This window comes from Panthera leo, chromosome E1 (assembly GCF_018350215.1).
Source record: "Panthera leo isolate Ple1 chromosome E1, P.leo_Ple1_pat1.1, whole genome shotgun sequence".
Taxonomy (NCBI): domain Eukaryota; kingdom Metazoa; phylum Chordata; class Mammalia; order Carnivora; family Felidae; genus Panthera; species Panthera leo.
Genome location: NC_056692.1, coordinates 6,905,534 through 6,923,401, shown reverse-complemented (window position 1 = coordinate 6,923,401; position 17,868 = coordinate 6,905,534). Strand labels below are relative to the sequence as shown.

The following is a 17,868-nucleotide window of genomic DNA, read 5'->3' as shown; positions in this document are numbered from 1 at the left end:
CTACCTGCTCCGTGTCTGCTTACTGTTTGAAGCCGTCCCTTTTTGAAAGTCCGGGGCTCCCCCTGCCTCCTCTACTTGCCAACTTTTCACCCCGTGTCCCACAAGCCCTCAGCGTGCCCTGCTGGTAGTTCTGTTCCAAACACATCACTGGGACTTTCAGAAGAACAGGCTTAAGTTTCAGCAGAGGATTCATTTCCAGCTCTCACTAGGCTCCAAATCAAGAATCCAGTATATAAGAACTGAGGATTAGTGCCATTCGAGCTAGGGGATGGGGCGATAACCATGGAATTTTTCAAGAGGCTGATTCGGCATGAAACGCTTTGTGCAGATGTAAACGCTGATCGAATTCACATGGTAATGATCCGACTGGCCACTTCTGTTTGCTTGAATCTTCTCAGGGTGCCTCCGGTTCCAGGCAGGGAGACAGGACCGCCTGCCTGCCGCTTGGCACATGAGAAGCCTCGCTCCCTGGACGGCTCCGGGTACAGCCCGCTTCTCGGTGATGTTAACCAGAGTTGGCTGCTGGGATCTTAGAGGATCAAAAGGAATTTAAAGAAATTGTACATGAGCCCAGAAGAAAGCCCATCAAATCACTTCCTTGTGTCTGTGGGTTCCACCCACTAATAGCCTGCCAGACCCAAATACCTGAGAAGAAAACAGGGTACAGAGAGGAGAAAGAAGGGGAAACTGACCCCAGAGGACAAATGAATCAACCGCCAAATTCTGGATTCACCGGCAAGTGATAGAGGCCAAGGGGGTATCTCCTTCCTGTGTATATCGTTCGTGTATGAGTGGAGGGACAAAGTTATATAATCTTCTCGTATTGCACTAACTAGTAATCCTCATCAGTGTCTTTAGAAGTCCACCAGCCTAGAAACCCGCTCCAGAGTGAAGTTCTGGGAGGGAGAGAAAGACAAGTTGGAAAGAGAAAAACAGAGAGACTGAGAAGAAAACAGGGTACCGAGAGGAGAAAGCAGGGGAAACTGACCCCAGAGGACAAATGAATCAACCGCCAAATTCATTTTGTCTCCAGTCTTCTCTTTACTTTTGTTTTGCTCCAGGAACTACCATGGCAATGACTGTTAATACCAACACACAATGGTTTCCCTTCTTTACTCTGCGGACCTCATTAAGTCATCCAAGAAAAGCTCTCATTTCTGGACTTTGATCAAACCGACTCCGCTCACAAAGCCCACCTCTTGGCAATTCCGCTTCCCTGGAGAAGAACACACTTCCAAGTGAGTTGAGCAATCATCTCCAGTGTGCCTCTGTGCCTTTGCGTGAGTTATTCCTACCGATCCCGTGTTTGTTCTCTCTTACCCACCCGGTCTCCCGACTCAGCCCCATGTCAGCTCCCACCCTCTCGACAGCCTGCCTCCTTCCCATCCCACAAGGGGCTGGCAAGTCCCCTGCTTCCCTTTACAAGCCTGTCTCTATGGTTTCATAACATGTGTGTATTGTTTCGGTAGAATGATCCTTCACATCCGGTTTTCTCAGCTATGCACGACACGAGGGCAAGACCCCCAACTGATTCACCTTTTGATTACTAGCAACCAGTAAATGATGGTTGAATGAATGATCTTTCACTGGAGGAAGGCCAGTCCCATTCTCTGTCCCATCACAAACCCTGCCCCTGATTCTTTGCTTTCAGTGAGGACAGGTAGTCCATACAGAATGGATGGGGAAAATCATGGTAAAAGCAACAGCACTATAATATATGCATGAGTTCGAGCCCCGCACCGGGCTCTGTGCTGATAGCTCGGAGCCTGGAGCCTGCTTTGGATTCTGTGTCTCCCTCTCTCTCTGACCCTCCCCTGTTCATGCTCTGTCTCTCTCTGTCCCAAAAATAAACATTAATTTTTTTTTTTTAATTTTGAAAAAAGAGCTTCACTGCAGGCTCAACCAATGATTGGTAAAGGAGTCGATTGAATGACGGAATAAATGAATGAAAGCAATATGATTGGTTAAAAAAATAATAAAATAAAATACAGTACAATATGATTGAGAGCAAGTTTACAAGATGTTGGGGCAGTTTCCCATAACGTCTTCGTGTCGTATGTGCCGAATGGGGTACAGATGCTTAATAAACGTTAGTTATCATCACCATCATCATCATCATCATCATCAACATCGTCAGGAAGAGTGCCTGGTATTTCTATTTAGCAACGAATCTATTGCCGTTGCAGCCTGATGCCCACCATTATGGTTAATATGTGAGGTTCTAGGAGTTCCAGCCAACGGCAATCAGACAACAATAGCCATTGTATGTGCCAGGTACTGGGCTATGTGTGCTCTACAGGCAAAGTTTTGCTTAATCCTCAGAAGATCCCTGTAAAGTAGGTATCATTATCCGTTTTTATAACCAAGGAATCTGAGCCTCAGAAATTGGGGTAAATTGCAGAAGATTTGAGCAACTAGGTGGTACAGTCGGGATTTACCCCAGGTCTGTCTGTTGCTCCACAAGAAGAAAAAGAAGGAAACAGTCTAAATATTGACATACATTTCTTGCAAAGAAATGACTATCTCTTTGCAAAGCCCAAGATCTCCAACCCACATAAAATAACATAAGATAGCAAGTAAAGGCTAATTATAAAATAAATGCTCAAACATTTTGCCTTGTCTAGAGACCCCCAATATTTGGTTCAAAGTAAAGTGCTATCTAAAGATCTCCTTCACAACAATGATAAAAAGATGAAAATATCACATCATGTGCCCCGGTCCAAAAGATGTGATTTCTCATGTGGCTCCCAGCCCAAATCATCCTGCTCTAGAAGCCACAGCCCCTTTGTTATCTTGAGGACAAAAATTTAACCATATTTTTGGCCAAGTGGGAATGAAACTTGTAAGTAATATTCAGGGTCTATATCAAGAAAACAACTGGGGCGCCTGGGCGGCTCAGTCGGTTGAGCGTCTGACTTCGGCTCTGGTCATGATCTCACGGTCCATGAGTTCGAGCCCCGCGTTGGGCTCTGTGCTGACAGCTCAGAGCCTGGAGCCTGCTTCGGATTCTGTGTCTCCCTCTCTCTCTGCCCCTCCCCTGCTCGTGCTCTGTCTCTCTCTGTCTCAAAAATAAATAAAAACATTTAAAAAAATTAAAAGAAAAAAAGAAAACAACTGAAAAACTTTACTAAGAGACATTCAAAATGAAAATACATTAAAAGATGTACCTTATTTCCAGGGGCACCTGGGTGGCTCAGTCAGTTAAGTGTCCGACTTCAGCTCAGGTCATGATTTCAGGGTTCATGAGTTCAAGCCTCATATCAGTCTCTCTGCTGTCAGGGCAGACAATCCCTTTGGATTTTCTGTCTCCCTCTCTCTCTGACCCTCCCTCACTCTTTCTCTATCTCTGTATCAAAAATAAATAAACATTTAAAAAAAAGATGGACCCTATTTATGGATGAGAAGATTTAATATGGATAAAATGTCAATTTTTCACAACTTTAGATTTACCTTGATGATACCAGTAAAACTCTGACAGGCCTATTTTCTGAAACTTCACAGATTGTTTTAACATTTATATGCGAGAATATGCACAGCAGAAAAGCCAAAAATATTATGGAAAAGAGTTACAAGAAGGGTTTACCACACAAATATTAACATGTAATATACAGGATAATAATTAAAGCAATATGTTACTGGCACCAAATTAGGAAGAGAGAGTAATAAAATAGAATAAGAAGTATAGGGGCATCTGGGTGGCTCAGTCAGTTGAGCGATTGACTTCAGCTCAGGTCATGATCTCACGGTTCATGAGTTCAATCCCTGCGTCAGGCTCTGTGCTGACAGCTCAGAGCCCGGAGCCTGCTTCGGATTCTGTGTCTCCCTCTCTGTCTGTGTCTCCCTTCCCCACTCATGCTCTGTTTCTTTCTCTCTCAAAAATAAATAAACGTTAAAAAAAAAACCTATAAAATGCAGTACACGTTTCTATATAATTTTTAGCAAGGCAGAGCTAAAGTGTTTTATCAAGGGCAGAAATTTAAAAGGAAAAAAAACAGAGATTCATACACTGTTTGTAAGTACAGGAAAAAAATCAAAAACCGAACGACAAACCCAAACAAGCTTTTGTAAGTTATGTGGTAGCAGCTTAATTCCTCCACATGTAAAGATCTTGTATGAATCAATTAGAAACAGATACACATGCCAGGTAAAAGCTCGGCAAAAGCAAGTCACAAAAGAAATACAAACAGTTGTCAAAGCTGCCAGAAATCCGAGAATTGCATTGCAAAACATCTTTGAGAGGATACTGCTTCAGGGCTCAAAGGGGTAAGAATTTTCTAAACTGTCTGTTCGGTTTGAGTAATGCCCTGCTTGTGAGGGGTATAAAGTTTTTCAGGCTTTCTGGATGTTAATTTTGCTACAGACATGAAAAAGACTTGAAAAGAAGAGTAACTTGCTCTGGAAATATTAGGAAGGAAGTAACCATACATGCAAATAAGCATTTAGCATTTAGAAGGTTCACTGAATCAGGGCACGTGGGTGGCTGTTGGTTAAGCATCCAACTCTTGATTTGGGCTCCGGTCATGATCTCATGGTTCCAGAAAGACAGTGCATTGACAGCCCTGGGGGCTGCTTAGGATTCTCTCTCTCCCTCTCTGTCTCTCAGCCCCTCCCCTATGTGCACATACGCATACATACAGTATCTCTCTCTAAATAAACATTAAAAAAAAAAAAAGCTTTAAAAAAAAAAGTTCACCAAATCATTGTTATGGTCATGACAAACTGTCAATAGTTTGAATCTCGAACTTCAGAGAAATGGCTTTATGTATTTATTTATGGGAAAATGGTTGTAATTAATTAAAAAGATTTTTTTAACATTTATTTGTTTTTAAGAGAGAGAAGAGAGAGTGAGCAGGGGAGTTGCAGGGAGAGAGGGAGACAGAATTCAAAGCAGACTCTGGGCTCTGAGCTGTCAGCCCAGAGCCTGACACGGGGCTCAAACTCGCTGACCTCAAGATCATGACCTGAGCCGAAGTCGGACACTCAACCAACTGAGCCACCCAGAAGCCCTGGAAAAAATGTTTTGTTTTGTTTTGTTTAACATTTATTTATAGCTGAGAGACAGAGCACGAGCAGCGGAGGGGCAGAGAGAGAGGGAGACACAGAATTGGAAGCAGGCTCCAGGCTCTGAGCTGTCAGCACAGAGTCTGATGTGGGGCTCAATCCCATGAACTGCGAGATCGTGACCTGAGCCCAAGTCAGAAGTTTAACTGACTGAGCCACCCAGGCGCCCCTGGAAAAATGGTTTTAAATAGTGGTTGTACACACACACGATGAAAGACTGTGCAAATATATGGATGGATAAAGAAGGTGCAGTGTATGTACATTTCTATATAATATCTAAGTGTTCATGTTGGTGAAAATATATATTTAAATATATACATGGAATTATTTTTATATGTTATCTATAATGGAATATTAGTCCTAAAAAAGAAGATCTTGTCATTCGTGACAACATGGGTGGATCCAGAGGGCGTGACGCTAAGTGAAATCAATCAGAGAAAGACGATTCCCACGTGGTTTCACTTACATGTAGAATGTGAACAACACGACAAAAGTGGAAACGGATCCATAAATACAGAGAACAAACTGGTGATTGCCAGAAGGGCGGTGGGCAAAATGAGCGAAAGGGAGAGGGAAGTCCAGGCTTGCGGTTATGGAATGAATAAGTATGTCTGGGAGAACATGGTCAATGGTGTTGCAAATTGCATCGTATGGTGGGTGACAGGTGGTGGGTACGCTTGTGGTGAGCAGAGCATATTAGAGCTGTCCAATCACTATGTTGTACACCTGCAACTAACGTGACCTTGTGTGTCAACTGTGTGTTCATCTTACTTTTTAGTTGTTTTTTTTTTAATGTTTATTTATTTCCGAGAGAGAGAGAGACACAGAGCGGAAGCAGGGAGGGGCAGAGAGAGAGGGAGACACAGAATCCGAAGCAGGCTCCAGGCTCCGAGCTGTCAGCACAGAGCCCAATGCGGAGCTTAAACTCACAAATCGTGCAATCAGGACCTGAGCCGAAGTCCGACGCTTAACTGACTGAGCCACCCAGGTGCCCCTGGAATTTGCTCCGATTGTTATCTGTCTATGGATATGTCCAGTCATAATACTGGAAAGACGCATGCCTAAATGGAAGCAGCAGTCATCCCTGAGATGATAGGTGTCTTCTTCGTTTAAATAAATTTGATTGAGTTTTAATATCGGAAGGGGAGTTCTTTGACAACTGAGGAGTGCAAAGTGCTGTGAACTGCTTTGAAAACACGGTTGGTGTGAGGGAGGAGTGGTGATGTGGGTCTGCCTGGCCATCTAGACTGAGACTACTTAATTGGAGGTCCTGTGTTTTCCCCGAGGGCCCCTCCAGATGTCCCTGCCCCATATCCCTGCTCACCAGGGACCACCTCCCCAGACTCATGGCCCTGGGCTTTGGTCAATGCTACTTGGCCAACAACAGTTTCCTTAATGGATGGGCGGAGAGTAAAGAAAACGTGTGTGAGTGATGGGGAAGGAGGGCTGGAGTTAATAGACGCCACGCCAGCATGGTGGGATCAGCCGCCCTGCTCCCATTCGGCTTGGCTTATCTCATCTGCTGTCAGAGCTTTTCATCACGTCGTGTGTGCCCCAATCCGGGCAGATTTGCTACTCATTATGGCTCCCAGCCCAGCTGTCCGTCCCAGGAGGCAGGCCCAGACATGCCTCCAGGATGAAAAATTATTCGAGCTGCTGGGCGTTCGGTGTTCTTAAGAACCCCTCTGGAGTTGAGTGCGAGTGAAGGAGTCGGGGCCAGAACAGTTCTGCCAGATGCCCGTACCTGGGGCTCCCCCCACAACTCTTGAGGGCCATCACATAACACCCCTTTTGTCTTCACGGAGCTCTGCTTCTCCCCGAGACCAGCGCGGAATAATCAGGCATGAATACAAGCCTCTCCTCTCTGCTGGCTGTTCATTTATCAGTCCCAGGACTCGACTCTGCTGAGTCCAGCCAGCCCGCCGCACCCTTCCCACCATATCGAGAATGGACACATCAAAAGAAAATCCGTCCGGCCCCCAGAAATTAAAGTTTGTTGTCTGATTGTCCAGGGAGCACAGAGCCCCTGTAGACACCAGGGCCTGTATTTGTGGATATTTGAGAGCAAATAGCAGCGATCCCTTCTATCTGTGGACTGACTATAAAGCACTCTCACGTACCTCTGGATATCCCAATGACCCTGGGAAAGAGATAGAGGGGCCCCGATTTTAGCTCTCCCCCCCCCCCCCCACCACCATGGCCCTGCTGCTCCGTTCAGCTGACAGCAGAAACGTCCTAAGGGACCCAAGCCTGTCCACACCCAAGAACGTACAAGGGGGATGCTGAAAGGTTGGTCACCCTCTAGCACTGGGCTCAAAATTTGGCCTCGCTGCTTACTGATTATGTGACCTTAAGAAGTTTCCCAGCTTCTGTAAATATCAGTTGCCCCAGCTATAAAATGTGGATGCGGAATGGGGGGGGGCAGGGAGGTGGGAGCACATGGGTGACTCAGTCGGTTAAGCATCCAACTCGATTCCGGCTCAAGTCACGATCTCACAGTTCGCGCGCGCGGGTTTGGGCCCCGCATCAGGCTCAGCACTGGCGGTGCGGAGCCTGCTTGGGATTCTCTCGCTCCTGTCTCTCACTCTCTCTCTGCCCCTCCCCCGCTTGCTCTCTCTTTCAAAATAAATAAATAAACAAAATAAATAAGTAAGTAGGTAAATAAATAAATAAAATGTGGATAAGAAAATCGTTGCCCTCGCGGAGCTGTGAAAATCAATCACGTTACACACTACCTGGTCTATGGTAGCACTCCACAAAGGGAAGCTCTGATCATCAGTCTGGCTTTTACAGATCCCTAGGAGAAGAAGCCCCTGGAAAATGGCCCGTCTTCCAGAACAGGCACAGGATCTCTGTACCTTGAACCCCCAAGTCGCTTGCATAAAAGATGGATAAACCCCCCCCATAAGAGAAGGACTGGAGTTTGGCCAATGATGAAGGAAATGGTGGGGAAGTTTTTTCTCGAGTCCCCGTCGAGATGGATGGACTGGCCTGAGATCAAGGCTGAGGCCCCGGGATGGGAATGGGACCCAGCGTGCTCAGCGGGGTGTGGGATGCACAGCAACTGCCCCATCATAGGGTGCCCTTGGACGGTACTGGCTCTCACTGGGCTCTTGCAGTGAGCCACTCCCTCATCTCTTGGCCTCTGCATGGTGCCCCAAGAACAAGCCTTCAAAACACTCAGTCCCCAAGCTCAGGATTCCTCTTCTTTAATGCAAGCCACTGTTTGCGAAGGCATCCGTCTAGCTGATCTACATCACCCCCCAATGAGACATCAGTGTTCCAGGGAACTGCCGGCAGCTTGGAGCTCCTGCAGCCTGCGGGGCCCTACCAAAGGTTTTTGTCTCTGACCCAGACCCATCCGTCTCCGACTCGGGTCTTCTGCCAACATCCGGGAAATAGTGATAGGTTAGCCTAGTAGCTGACGAGTAGGATAAACTCCCAGCACCTTTGTAGTTCTTGGCACGGAAACATCGCCTCTGAAACAAAACTTAGCGTTCTGTCGTGTTCTGTCTTGAGTGGTTTGCTAATCGTGGGATGCTGTACTAGGACAAGGCCACCAGACTGCCTCCAAGCCCATAGCCCCTTCCAAATGAAGCTGTCCCGTGAGATAGGCCAGGGGAACTATCCCCACACTTAGTGACAGCTAATTGGACCCGGAGCTGGCCCTTGGAACTGAATTCAGCCAATTCATGAGCTGGCCAGCAGTCTGGGAAGAAGATAGACACAAAAAGATGAGCTGGGTCCCATTCACTGCAGCGGGAAACAGGCAGTTAGCAGGGATAGCTGAGCGGAGATATAATTGTAGCAATGACTGAAGCCATAGGAAAGCAGCCTCTAGGAGTGAACAAAACCTATAGGGTAGATAAAGGATATGAAGAATCAGGGGGAAGGAATAAACCAGTTAGCAACTAGACATTAAGTAGTAGACATGTGCCCGCTGAATTTCAGTTCGTGGTAGAATACAGAGCAAAGACTCACGAGCTCCAGCTAAGGAAGTCTACTGAGGCATCTTAAACGCCAAACCACCCACGACTTCCTGCTCTTCTGGAAGCCTCCTTGACTGGGGTTCCATGCTTGTGTCCACTTTTGATAAGCTCCCATTACTTGAGGTGACTGAATTCCCCAGTAGAACAGTCATGCTTGTACCCATCCCCTTGCATGGTCATTGTTTGCCCAGTAGAGGCATAGTTTGAGGAAAGCTGGGCTGACGCATTTAGGGGCACTCCCTTGGGATTAGTGCGTCTTCCACTGACACTTGCCTGCATGCCTATCCTGAGGCTTCATTGACAGGGGTCCCCCAAGGAACTAGCACACCCTATAAGCCTTCTAGCCTTTTTTTATTGGTGGTAAACCCTGGACAACCCTTAGATGCAAAGTAATATGGGACCCATTTAAAGTGAAAGAAGCATAATACATCTTTGTGAAAACTGGTTTTCTAAAATTCTTTAAAGTTTATTTATTTATTTATTTATTTATTTATTTAGCAAGAGCGAGCAAGCAGGGGAAGTTCAGAGAGAGAGGGAGAGAGAATCCCAAGCAGGCTCTGCACCATCATCCCAGAGCGAGATGCGGGGCTCGAACTCACGAATCGTGAGACCGTGACCTGAGCCAAAACCAAGAGTTGGACGCTTGACCGACTGAGCCACCCAGGTGCCCTTTGCAAAAATTGTTTTAAGCCAGTGTTAGAATAGAAATGTGGAAATCATTTAATTAAAATTCTAAGACCTTTCAGTACTTGTTTTTCAAGTTAACGTAAATTTGTACGTGTGTGTATACAATTCTATAAGTAAAGATTTGTGTATACAACGCTACAGGAATGATATAGAATAATTGTGTCCTCTCACAAAACTCCTTCATGCTGCCCCTCTTAGCAAGTTAGACCCTCACCTCAACCCTACCCATTGGCAACAACTGGTCTTTCATCACGTACTTTTGGCTTTTTTGGAATATCATGTAAATAGAATTATATAGCATGTCAATTTTTGAGATTGGCTTCTTTCACTCACCATGAGGCCTTTTAGTTTTATTTATTTATTTATTTATTTATTTATTTATTTATTTATTTATTTTTAATGTTTATTTATTTTGAGAAAGACAGAGAGCAAGCAGGAGAGGGACAGAAAGAGAGGGAGAGAGGGGGAGAGAGAGAGAGGGGGAGAGAGAATCCCAAGCAGGCTCCATGTTATCAGCACAGAGCCCGATGTGGGGCTTGATCCCATGAACTGTGAGATCATGACCTGAGCAGAAATCAAGTCAGATGCTCACCTGACTGAGCCACCCAGGCACCCCATCATGAGGCCTTTTAAATCCACTCATGCCATTGGGCATAGCCACAGTCTGTTCCTTTTACTGCTGGGTAGAATTATTGATGAATGTTCCATGGTTTGTTAATCCATCCATCTTTCAAGGACAACCTTCCAGGTGCCCCCGGGCACCTGTTTTCTGCCATCTACGCTGTCCGATCAACTCAAGGAAAAGATTGCCTCGGACTGTCTGATTTTGGGGGCCACGCTGCCTCCTCCATGGAGCTTTCTCTGTGGTGTTCCTTTGCCCAGACACTGCTATTTCCATAGTGAGGGACCATATACTGTACGTACTATTGCACTTTATGACTGTTTCTTCTCGATTCTATGTGCGTTCCTGTGTACAGGAACCCTATAATGGCTTCTTCTATTTTCATGTTACTTCTCACTTTGCAGATTTAAAAAAAAAAAAAAAAAAAAGGACAGTATTGACCCCAAATATTAGCAGCATATGGCATATGGGTTCAGAGCCACGACAATATTAACTGACTTTTTCTGTTCACGTTCTCTTCTCCCTCATTCCCAAGCTTCTGTCCTACATTTAGCCTCGTACATGACAAACCACATCAGCACGGTCTGGTCCAAACCACACGTCACTCCAGGGGAAATTAATAACAGCCTGAAGAAAAATAATAGCATGGCTGAGCAAATAGCTGAGTTTAAAAATAAGTTTTAAGTCATTCCAATTCAGAAAGTCAGTAAACCCGCAGGTGAAATCAGACCCAGGAGGAGTCGGCGAGGAATCGGAGCAAATGATTTTGAGATCATCTTCTAGAAATGGGAACAAATGTTCCGGGTCAATCATAGTCCAACTCCGTCCATAATGCAGGTAGCATCTGTTGAATATGAAATCTGCCTTTCAATCACCAAAGAGCACAGTAAACATTTCAGGGCTGATGCCATCCCCGGTTGAGATTTCCATTATTTTCTGGACAGCTCGACCCTTATGAGCTAAGCCATTTGTGAGACGTGCAGTGTGCTCTTATCTCAATGTCTCCAAAGCCATAAATTTCTCCATGAAGCCCATTCACTCCCACAAATGAGTTGTCAGGAGGCTTGACAGAGTGTGGGGTAAAGTCAAGCTTTAATGGGCTGACGCATAATTACAAAACAAAACAAAAACAGTTATACGAATTAAACACACCCACAGATTGACAAGGACCGAGCAAAACTCTTCTCCCAAACCCAAACCAGCTCACCAGCATTTTAATTAGGGTTGAATACTTGGGATTAGTATCAGATTTCTCCTTGCAAGGGATCTAGCTTCTGGAGGAGTGAGTCTGTGGTTTACAGTGTCCTTCCCACCCTTCCCCCCCACCCCAGAAAACCCTCCTTATTTTCATTCACATTATGACAAGGCGGATGGTAGAGTAATGTTCCATTCAAAAGCAATGATTGAGACAATCATTGCATCTGGAGACAAACTACCTGAGTTCAAATCCTAGCTCTGCTACTAACTAGCTAGGTAAACGTGGAGAAGTTACTTACTCTCTCTGGGCCTCAGTTTTCTCAGCCCTACAATAGGGATAATTCTATTTGCCTCATAGGATTGTGGTGAGGTAAGTGAGTTATTCATGTAAGTCACGTAGCTCGGTACCTTCAGTAACTATTAGCTACGTATCGCCCAGAACTTTCTTTCCTGGTCTTACCATCTTGCATTCAGGTACACCTATGTCTCAAGAGACCACAAAGAACCATGTTCCACTTAAACAAAGTGTCTCATTGATTTCCCTGTCTGCCCCGTGAAGGCTCAAGGACCCGCACCCCCTAGTAAGAACCCCAATGTATAGCAAGAAAAGAACACCGTAGGCGAACGGCAGCCTACTGGGTTTGATGATGTTGGTTTTCTCCAAGATGGCTTCAGAAGTGCCATGGCTGGTTTCCGGTCCTGGCCCCCTCCAGAAACATTCTTCGTCCCGCTGGCCAGATACCAGTGTGCTACAACCCCATTTAACCTGACCTTATGCACACTCTATTTTTTAATTAACCTTGGATCAGCAAAGCAATATCTGTTCTCCAAATACAGTCATATTTTATGCAAGCGGTGACAAGCTAATTAAGTTAATTATTGTAACACCTCTCTGTATAATGAAACTAAGGTTGGATGATTCCAGCTGCTTCTCCTTAAAGTGCATCCCAGCGATGATTAAAAAATAATTAATATTTCACCAAAGACAGGAACAAGAAGTTAATTAAAAGACAGAGGCGCAGTCTTAATGAAACATATCCGATTGTGTTCACCATCGCACTCCACAGCCAAATCCCTCCTCAGAAAGCAGACGAACACCGGTGAACATCAGTCCTTTACTTGAGAGCATGTAGAGATCATTAACATCTCCCACTTGCCCCATCTGGCAAGCATTCTAGAAATTTCTCTTTGCCTTTTAACGAGATAAAGGCAACTCTTGTATTTACTTGGGCAAAGTGGGTTGGCCGAAATGAAGTCCAAATTTGAACCAGTAATATGACATTTGGGGGGGGGGGGAGGAGCTACTTTGTCAAAACTGTCACTTCTCTGATAGTATCACAGACGCCCCCAGTGGGTCTCACCTCCATGGGAAAGCTCTCACTAGCACCATTGACATCTAGCTGATTGTCCTATCTTTAAAAGGGAGAGGTTGAATTAAATGTCGTGGTTGAACTCTAACTGCAGCTCCTGGAAATGCTGTCCTTCATGGATCTAAGCTGTCACATGAGAGAGTTTTTGTAAGGTTAAAATGAGGTAGGACGAGTATTATTAAACCTATTTTAAGGGCACCTGAGGGGCTCAGTCGATTAAGCGTCCGACTTCAGCTCAGGTCACAATCTCGCAGTTCATGAGTTCGAGCCCCGCGTGGAGCTCCGTGCTGACAGCTCAGAGCCTGAAGCCTGCTTCGGATTCTGTGTCTCCCTCTCTCTCTGTCCCTCCCCCACTCACACTCTGTCTCTCTCTCTCTCAAAAAATAAATAAACACTAAAAAAAATTTTTTAATCCCAACATGTATTTTCAACTTAAGACAGCAATCAAAATACGACGAAAAACATTCTTATATATCACATTGCATATTCGAGAATTTGATTTTATGTCAAAATAAGTACTTTTCTGTCTTATAAGAAATTTTGGCTGTAGCAAAATTATATTAAAGTATCTTTGTTTCGGGGTGCCTGGTGGTTCAGTCGGTTAAGCGTCTGACTTTGGCTCAGGTCATGATCTCACAGCTCGTGGGTTCAAGCCCCATGTCAGGCTCCGAGCTGACAGCTTGGAGCCTGGAGCCTGCTTCAGATTCTGTGTCTCCCTCCCTCTCTGCCCCATCCTGCTCTCTCTCTCTCTCTCTCTCTCACTCAAAAATAAATATTAAAACAAAAACAAAACACAACCTAATTTATAGACGTGAAATCTACTCTTACAACTTTTCCAGGATTTTGTCGAAGTGACGGTTTCCTCTGAACCTCCAAGTTCACACTGAACTCCAGGTATCCTGATGCCTAACCATCCAGTGCCTAACCTGCGGTGCCGAGAGCGGTGTATCCAACAAAGTCCCCAGGTTCTTTTCCTAGAAGGAAATCCCTCTGTAGATCTGGTCACAAGATTTGCTAGCCACCCCTGCAGGTAAAGCATCAGGCTCACAGTTATGGGGGGCGGGGGTGGGGGGAAAGGGAGGAGTCTGTCTGCCTGCTTGGCTTAGTTTTGTTTTCCTCTTGCGGGACGCTCCCCAGCCAAAGGGGAAGCCACTCTAGGAAGGGCCACGTCCCCAAGAAGCAACTTAATGTAGTCAATCCAGATGGGACTTTGCTCCAGTAACACACCCTGTGGCGCTCATCATTAACACCTCATTTGCAGCAAAGTTTTCATGGTCTTCCTCTCAGGAAGCAATTACACACACATGCACCCCTCCTCGCCTCGAAATTGTATCCTGGCTTGGGTGGCCGGGTGGCCGGGGCACTGAGCAAAACCTGGCGGGAGGGGGTCCCTTTCCCATTTATTTGGAACGGGGGATTTCAGGGCTGGTGTCACGTGAAAGCGAAGACATTTTAGAAAGGCCTTCGGTGCCTGGAGAGGGATGGGTGAGAAGGGACGGGGTGGGAGGGGGTCGGGGGGAGGCTGTTAGGTGGGGGAAGCCCAGAGATCTAACTGGGAGTCTATAAATCCCGGGCTGAGCCCGGGAGGGTTGGGATGCAAAATAGGATCGCATCCTTAAGGGGCTTTCTGCTGCTGTCTCCTAGGGCCACTTTCCTAGAGAGTCAGTGCTATAAAAGGACCATGAACGCAGAGGAACAGGCCTGCAGGCTGCCCTAGGTGCTGAGAAATCACACGCACTTGTCCTGGGGAAGGAAGAGTGCATAGAAAAGAATCTCATGGAGTGCCTGGGTGGCTCCCTCAGTTAAGCCTCTGACTTCGGCTCAGGTCATGATCTCACGGTTCGTGGGTTCGAGCCCCGCGTCGGGCTCTGTGCTGACAGCTCGGAGCCCGGAGCCTGCTTTGGATTCTGTGTCTCCCTCTCTCAAAAATAAATAAATAAACATTAAACAAGCAAACAGACACACAAACAAACAAGAGAGAAAAAGAATCTCATGTTTGTTTAGAGTCAAGACCGGGCGGGCATCTCCTCATTGCCTTCCCCACGTGGCGACTTTCCGGCGGTCACAGCCGAGAACCTGGAACGTCTCACTTCTCGTTTATGACACTTCCGGGTGGCTGCTGTCTCATCCAAGCTGCCTACAAATGACACAGACGGCTATTATCATCATCCCCATTTTGCAGATGAAGGAACCGAGGCCCCGAGAAGGGAAGTGGCTTATGGCTAATGTTGCATGGATCCTGAGTGGTTCAAGCATCTCGGTGGAGCCCTAACCTGCAGACGCCCCTCTCCCTTCAGTCACTAACCCCATCCCCTCAAACCCCCAGAACGCTGCACCCTCGGAGGCAGAATTCAAGATGTTTAGATGCTTCTGGAACCAACACTGCTGCGTAGATTTATGCCATTTATTGGAGGTTAAGATAACTGGATCTATCAGGAGGGAAAGTAAGGGGACTTGGGAATACACTTTTGCCTTCCTTTCTAAAAGAAACCCAAGCCCTCTCTATTCCCCCTAAGCTGCCCCATATGTCAGCTCTCCCCTTTGTGACATTTTAGACTTCCCCTCCCTGCGGTACACGGGATGGTCCCAATGGTAAGAGTCCATTCAATAAGCATGTGCCAAGTAGGAGAGACTTTAGGGAAGAGCTTGGGTTCTGGGGTCAAACCCCTGGGGTTCGGAACTCAGCTTCTCCATGCAGTACATGGAATTTTGAGCAAGCTACCTCACCTCCCTGGTCCTCAGTGTCTTCATTTGTCAAAGGCAGGTGGTGATGGTACCTGCCTCCAAGGGTCGTGGTGAGCAGGGGGCTCTGTGCGGATAGATGAGATTAGCACATCAATCTGGCACAGAGTGAGAGCTCAGTGTTGGCTCTTACTATTCAATCTGCACAACAGCATTTGAGTTTTGTAATGTTTACTTATTTATTATTTGAGAGAGAGAACAAGGCGGGGAGGGGCAGAGAGAGAGGGAGACACGGAATCCGAAGCAGGCTCCAGGCTCCGAGCCATCAGCACAGAGCCCGACACGGGGCTCGCTTTGAGAACCACGGGTGTGGAGAAAAGAACAGGGTCCGGGAACCCCGAACCCCGGGCTGCCCCTTCGTAGATACATGTGTAGTGATGCACGTGAGCTCACGTTTCTTCTTTGGGGAACGTGGTGGAGGCATGAACGGAAGGAGGGTGCGTGGCTGAGTGGTTCGCTTATAGGAAAGACGGACCTCGCTGTTGGGCCACGCTGGCCCACATACTTGGCCAACTGGGCACGATGTAGCAGAAGCTATGAGGAGACACTGGTCCCAGTTGGGAGGGAGGCCGCAAGGACAAGGTTAAATCTGAGCAGGGTCCTAAAGAGTTGAAAGTCACAGTGATGATAACATAAGTGCTTTGAGCTCTTGAGGACCAAACCCTGGGATATTGAATAAGGGCGTGATTATATCAGCTTTGACCCTTCTGGACCTTGAAACAAAGAGTCATGGCAGGGGCACCTGGGTGGCTCAGTCAGTTAAGTGTCCAACTGTTGATGTCTGCTCAGGTCATGATACCACAATGAGATCGAGCCCCACATCGGGCTCCGTGCTGAGCCTGCTTAAAATTCTCTCTCTCTTTCTCCCTCCCTCCTTCTGCCCCTCCACCACTCTCTCTCTCTCTTTCTCTCAAAATACATTTAAAAAAATAAATTAAATTAAATCAAATCAAAGAGTGATGGCAGGTGGCCAAGAGGCACCCAATTCTCCCCACCCACCATCTACATTATGAAGGCTTCCACGTTCGGTGGCTCCAGACGACGTTGAGATGGGATTTATAGTCTCTGCAGCAAAACGCCAGAAACCGTTGTGTCAGCCGAAAGCATTAAAACCACGAGTAGCTTCTGTCACCCAAGCCGGTTTGCCGTTGGCACCGTGGTCCATTCGTCTCACTCACTCGTTGCTACAATTCAACACTTCACTCACTTGCCATTTGCAAATGTTGATGTAAAATGTGGCAGACGCTTCCCGAACAGACCAAAAATTTGACAACCGGCTCCCAGGAGAGTCATTTGACGTTGCTCAACGTCCTTGCCCACAACAGAATCCCGGGTCCCACATTCACACCGACTTTCGGTGGTTACAATCCTCCCCTTCATGGACGTTTGCCTGGATCTCGAAGCCACAGAACATGGAGCGATTTGACATCTGGCAGCTCCTGTCAAAAAAATAAGTAAATAAATAAGTAAAAAGCAAAGTTGCAAGCCGGGAAGCACGGGGTGGAAAAGGAGCAGGGGGGGGTTCAGACACACAAGAGAAGGAACCGGGGTGTTGGCTGCATAAATTCTCAGCTTCCAGAGGGAGCCAAGTGAGCGCACAGCCTAGAGGTGGCGGGGGGCAGGGGGGAGGGGTTCCTGACCCTGGACTGGGGGAGCCATCCGTCTCACCCCTGGAAGGAGCCCAGACATGAAGGGAAGAAATAACCAGCCTCCGTTTTCCGGCAGGTCTTTTGTTTATAGGCATGGTCAGTTTCCCCAAGGATACTTCCCAAAGTGCAGATAAGCGAGAAGCTCTCGGAATGCCTGTCATTTCCAAAATCCTGGATCCCTGTCTGTTTCCTTCACAGCGACCGTAAACCAGATGTCTGCAGGCGGCTACTGGCAGGCTCCTCTGTGTTTCCAGACCCTTCTGGGGCCCTTCCTTCCGCCATCATGGCCCATCTCCGGTATAACTTCTCCTTCGGTCCTCGGGAAAAGTGAGGCACCTAGGTAAGAACGTTCTGCCTGGTCTGTCCTTGTCTCCTCTCCTTGCCTGTGAACCGCACAACCCACTACGTAAAGCAGGAGGCACCAAGCAAAAGCATGCGTGATAGATGCAGGGTTTCCCAAACCCTGACATGCACAGCATCACTTGGGGCTGTTGTCAAACAGACTCACGGATTCTGAGTCGCTGCGTTTGGGGTGGGGCCTGAGCTTCTGC

At 46.8% G+C, this 17,868-nt stretch overlaps 1 long non-coding RNA gene across 3 annotated transcripts in view; it reads left to right on the top strand.

Annotated features, from left to right (window-relative positions):
• The window catches only part of LOC122206865, a 48,981-nt gene extending 35,031 nt beyond the window's left edge, over positions 1 to 13,950 (top strand). Inside the window, exons 4-5 of one of the 3 annotated variants that reach the window (XR_006196597.1) lie at positions 1,062 to 1,238; positions 13,766 to 13,950. This is a non-coding gene — a long non-coding RNA (uncharacterized LOC122206865). Of the gene's footprint in view, positions 1 to 1,061; positions 1,727 to 13,765 lie in introns of those variants that run through there. The other 2 variants (XR_006196599.1, XR_006196596.1) reach the window with 2 other exon arrangements.
• The last annotated feature ends 3,918 nt before the right edge of the window (positions 13,951 to 17,868 follow it).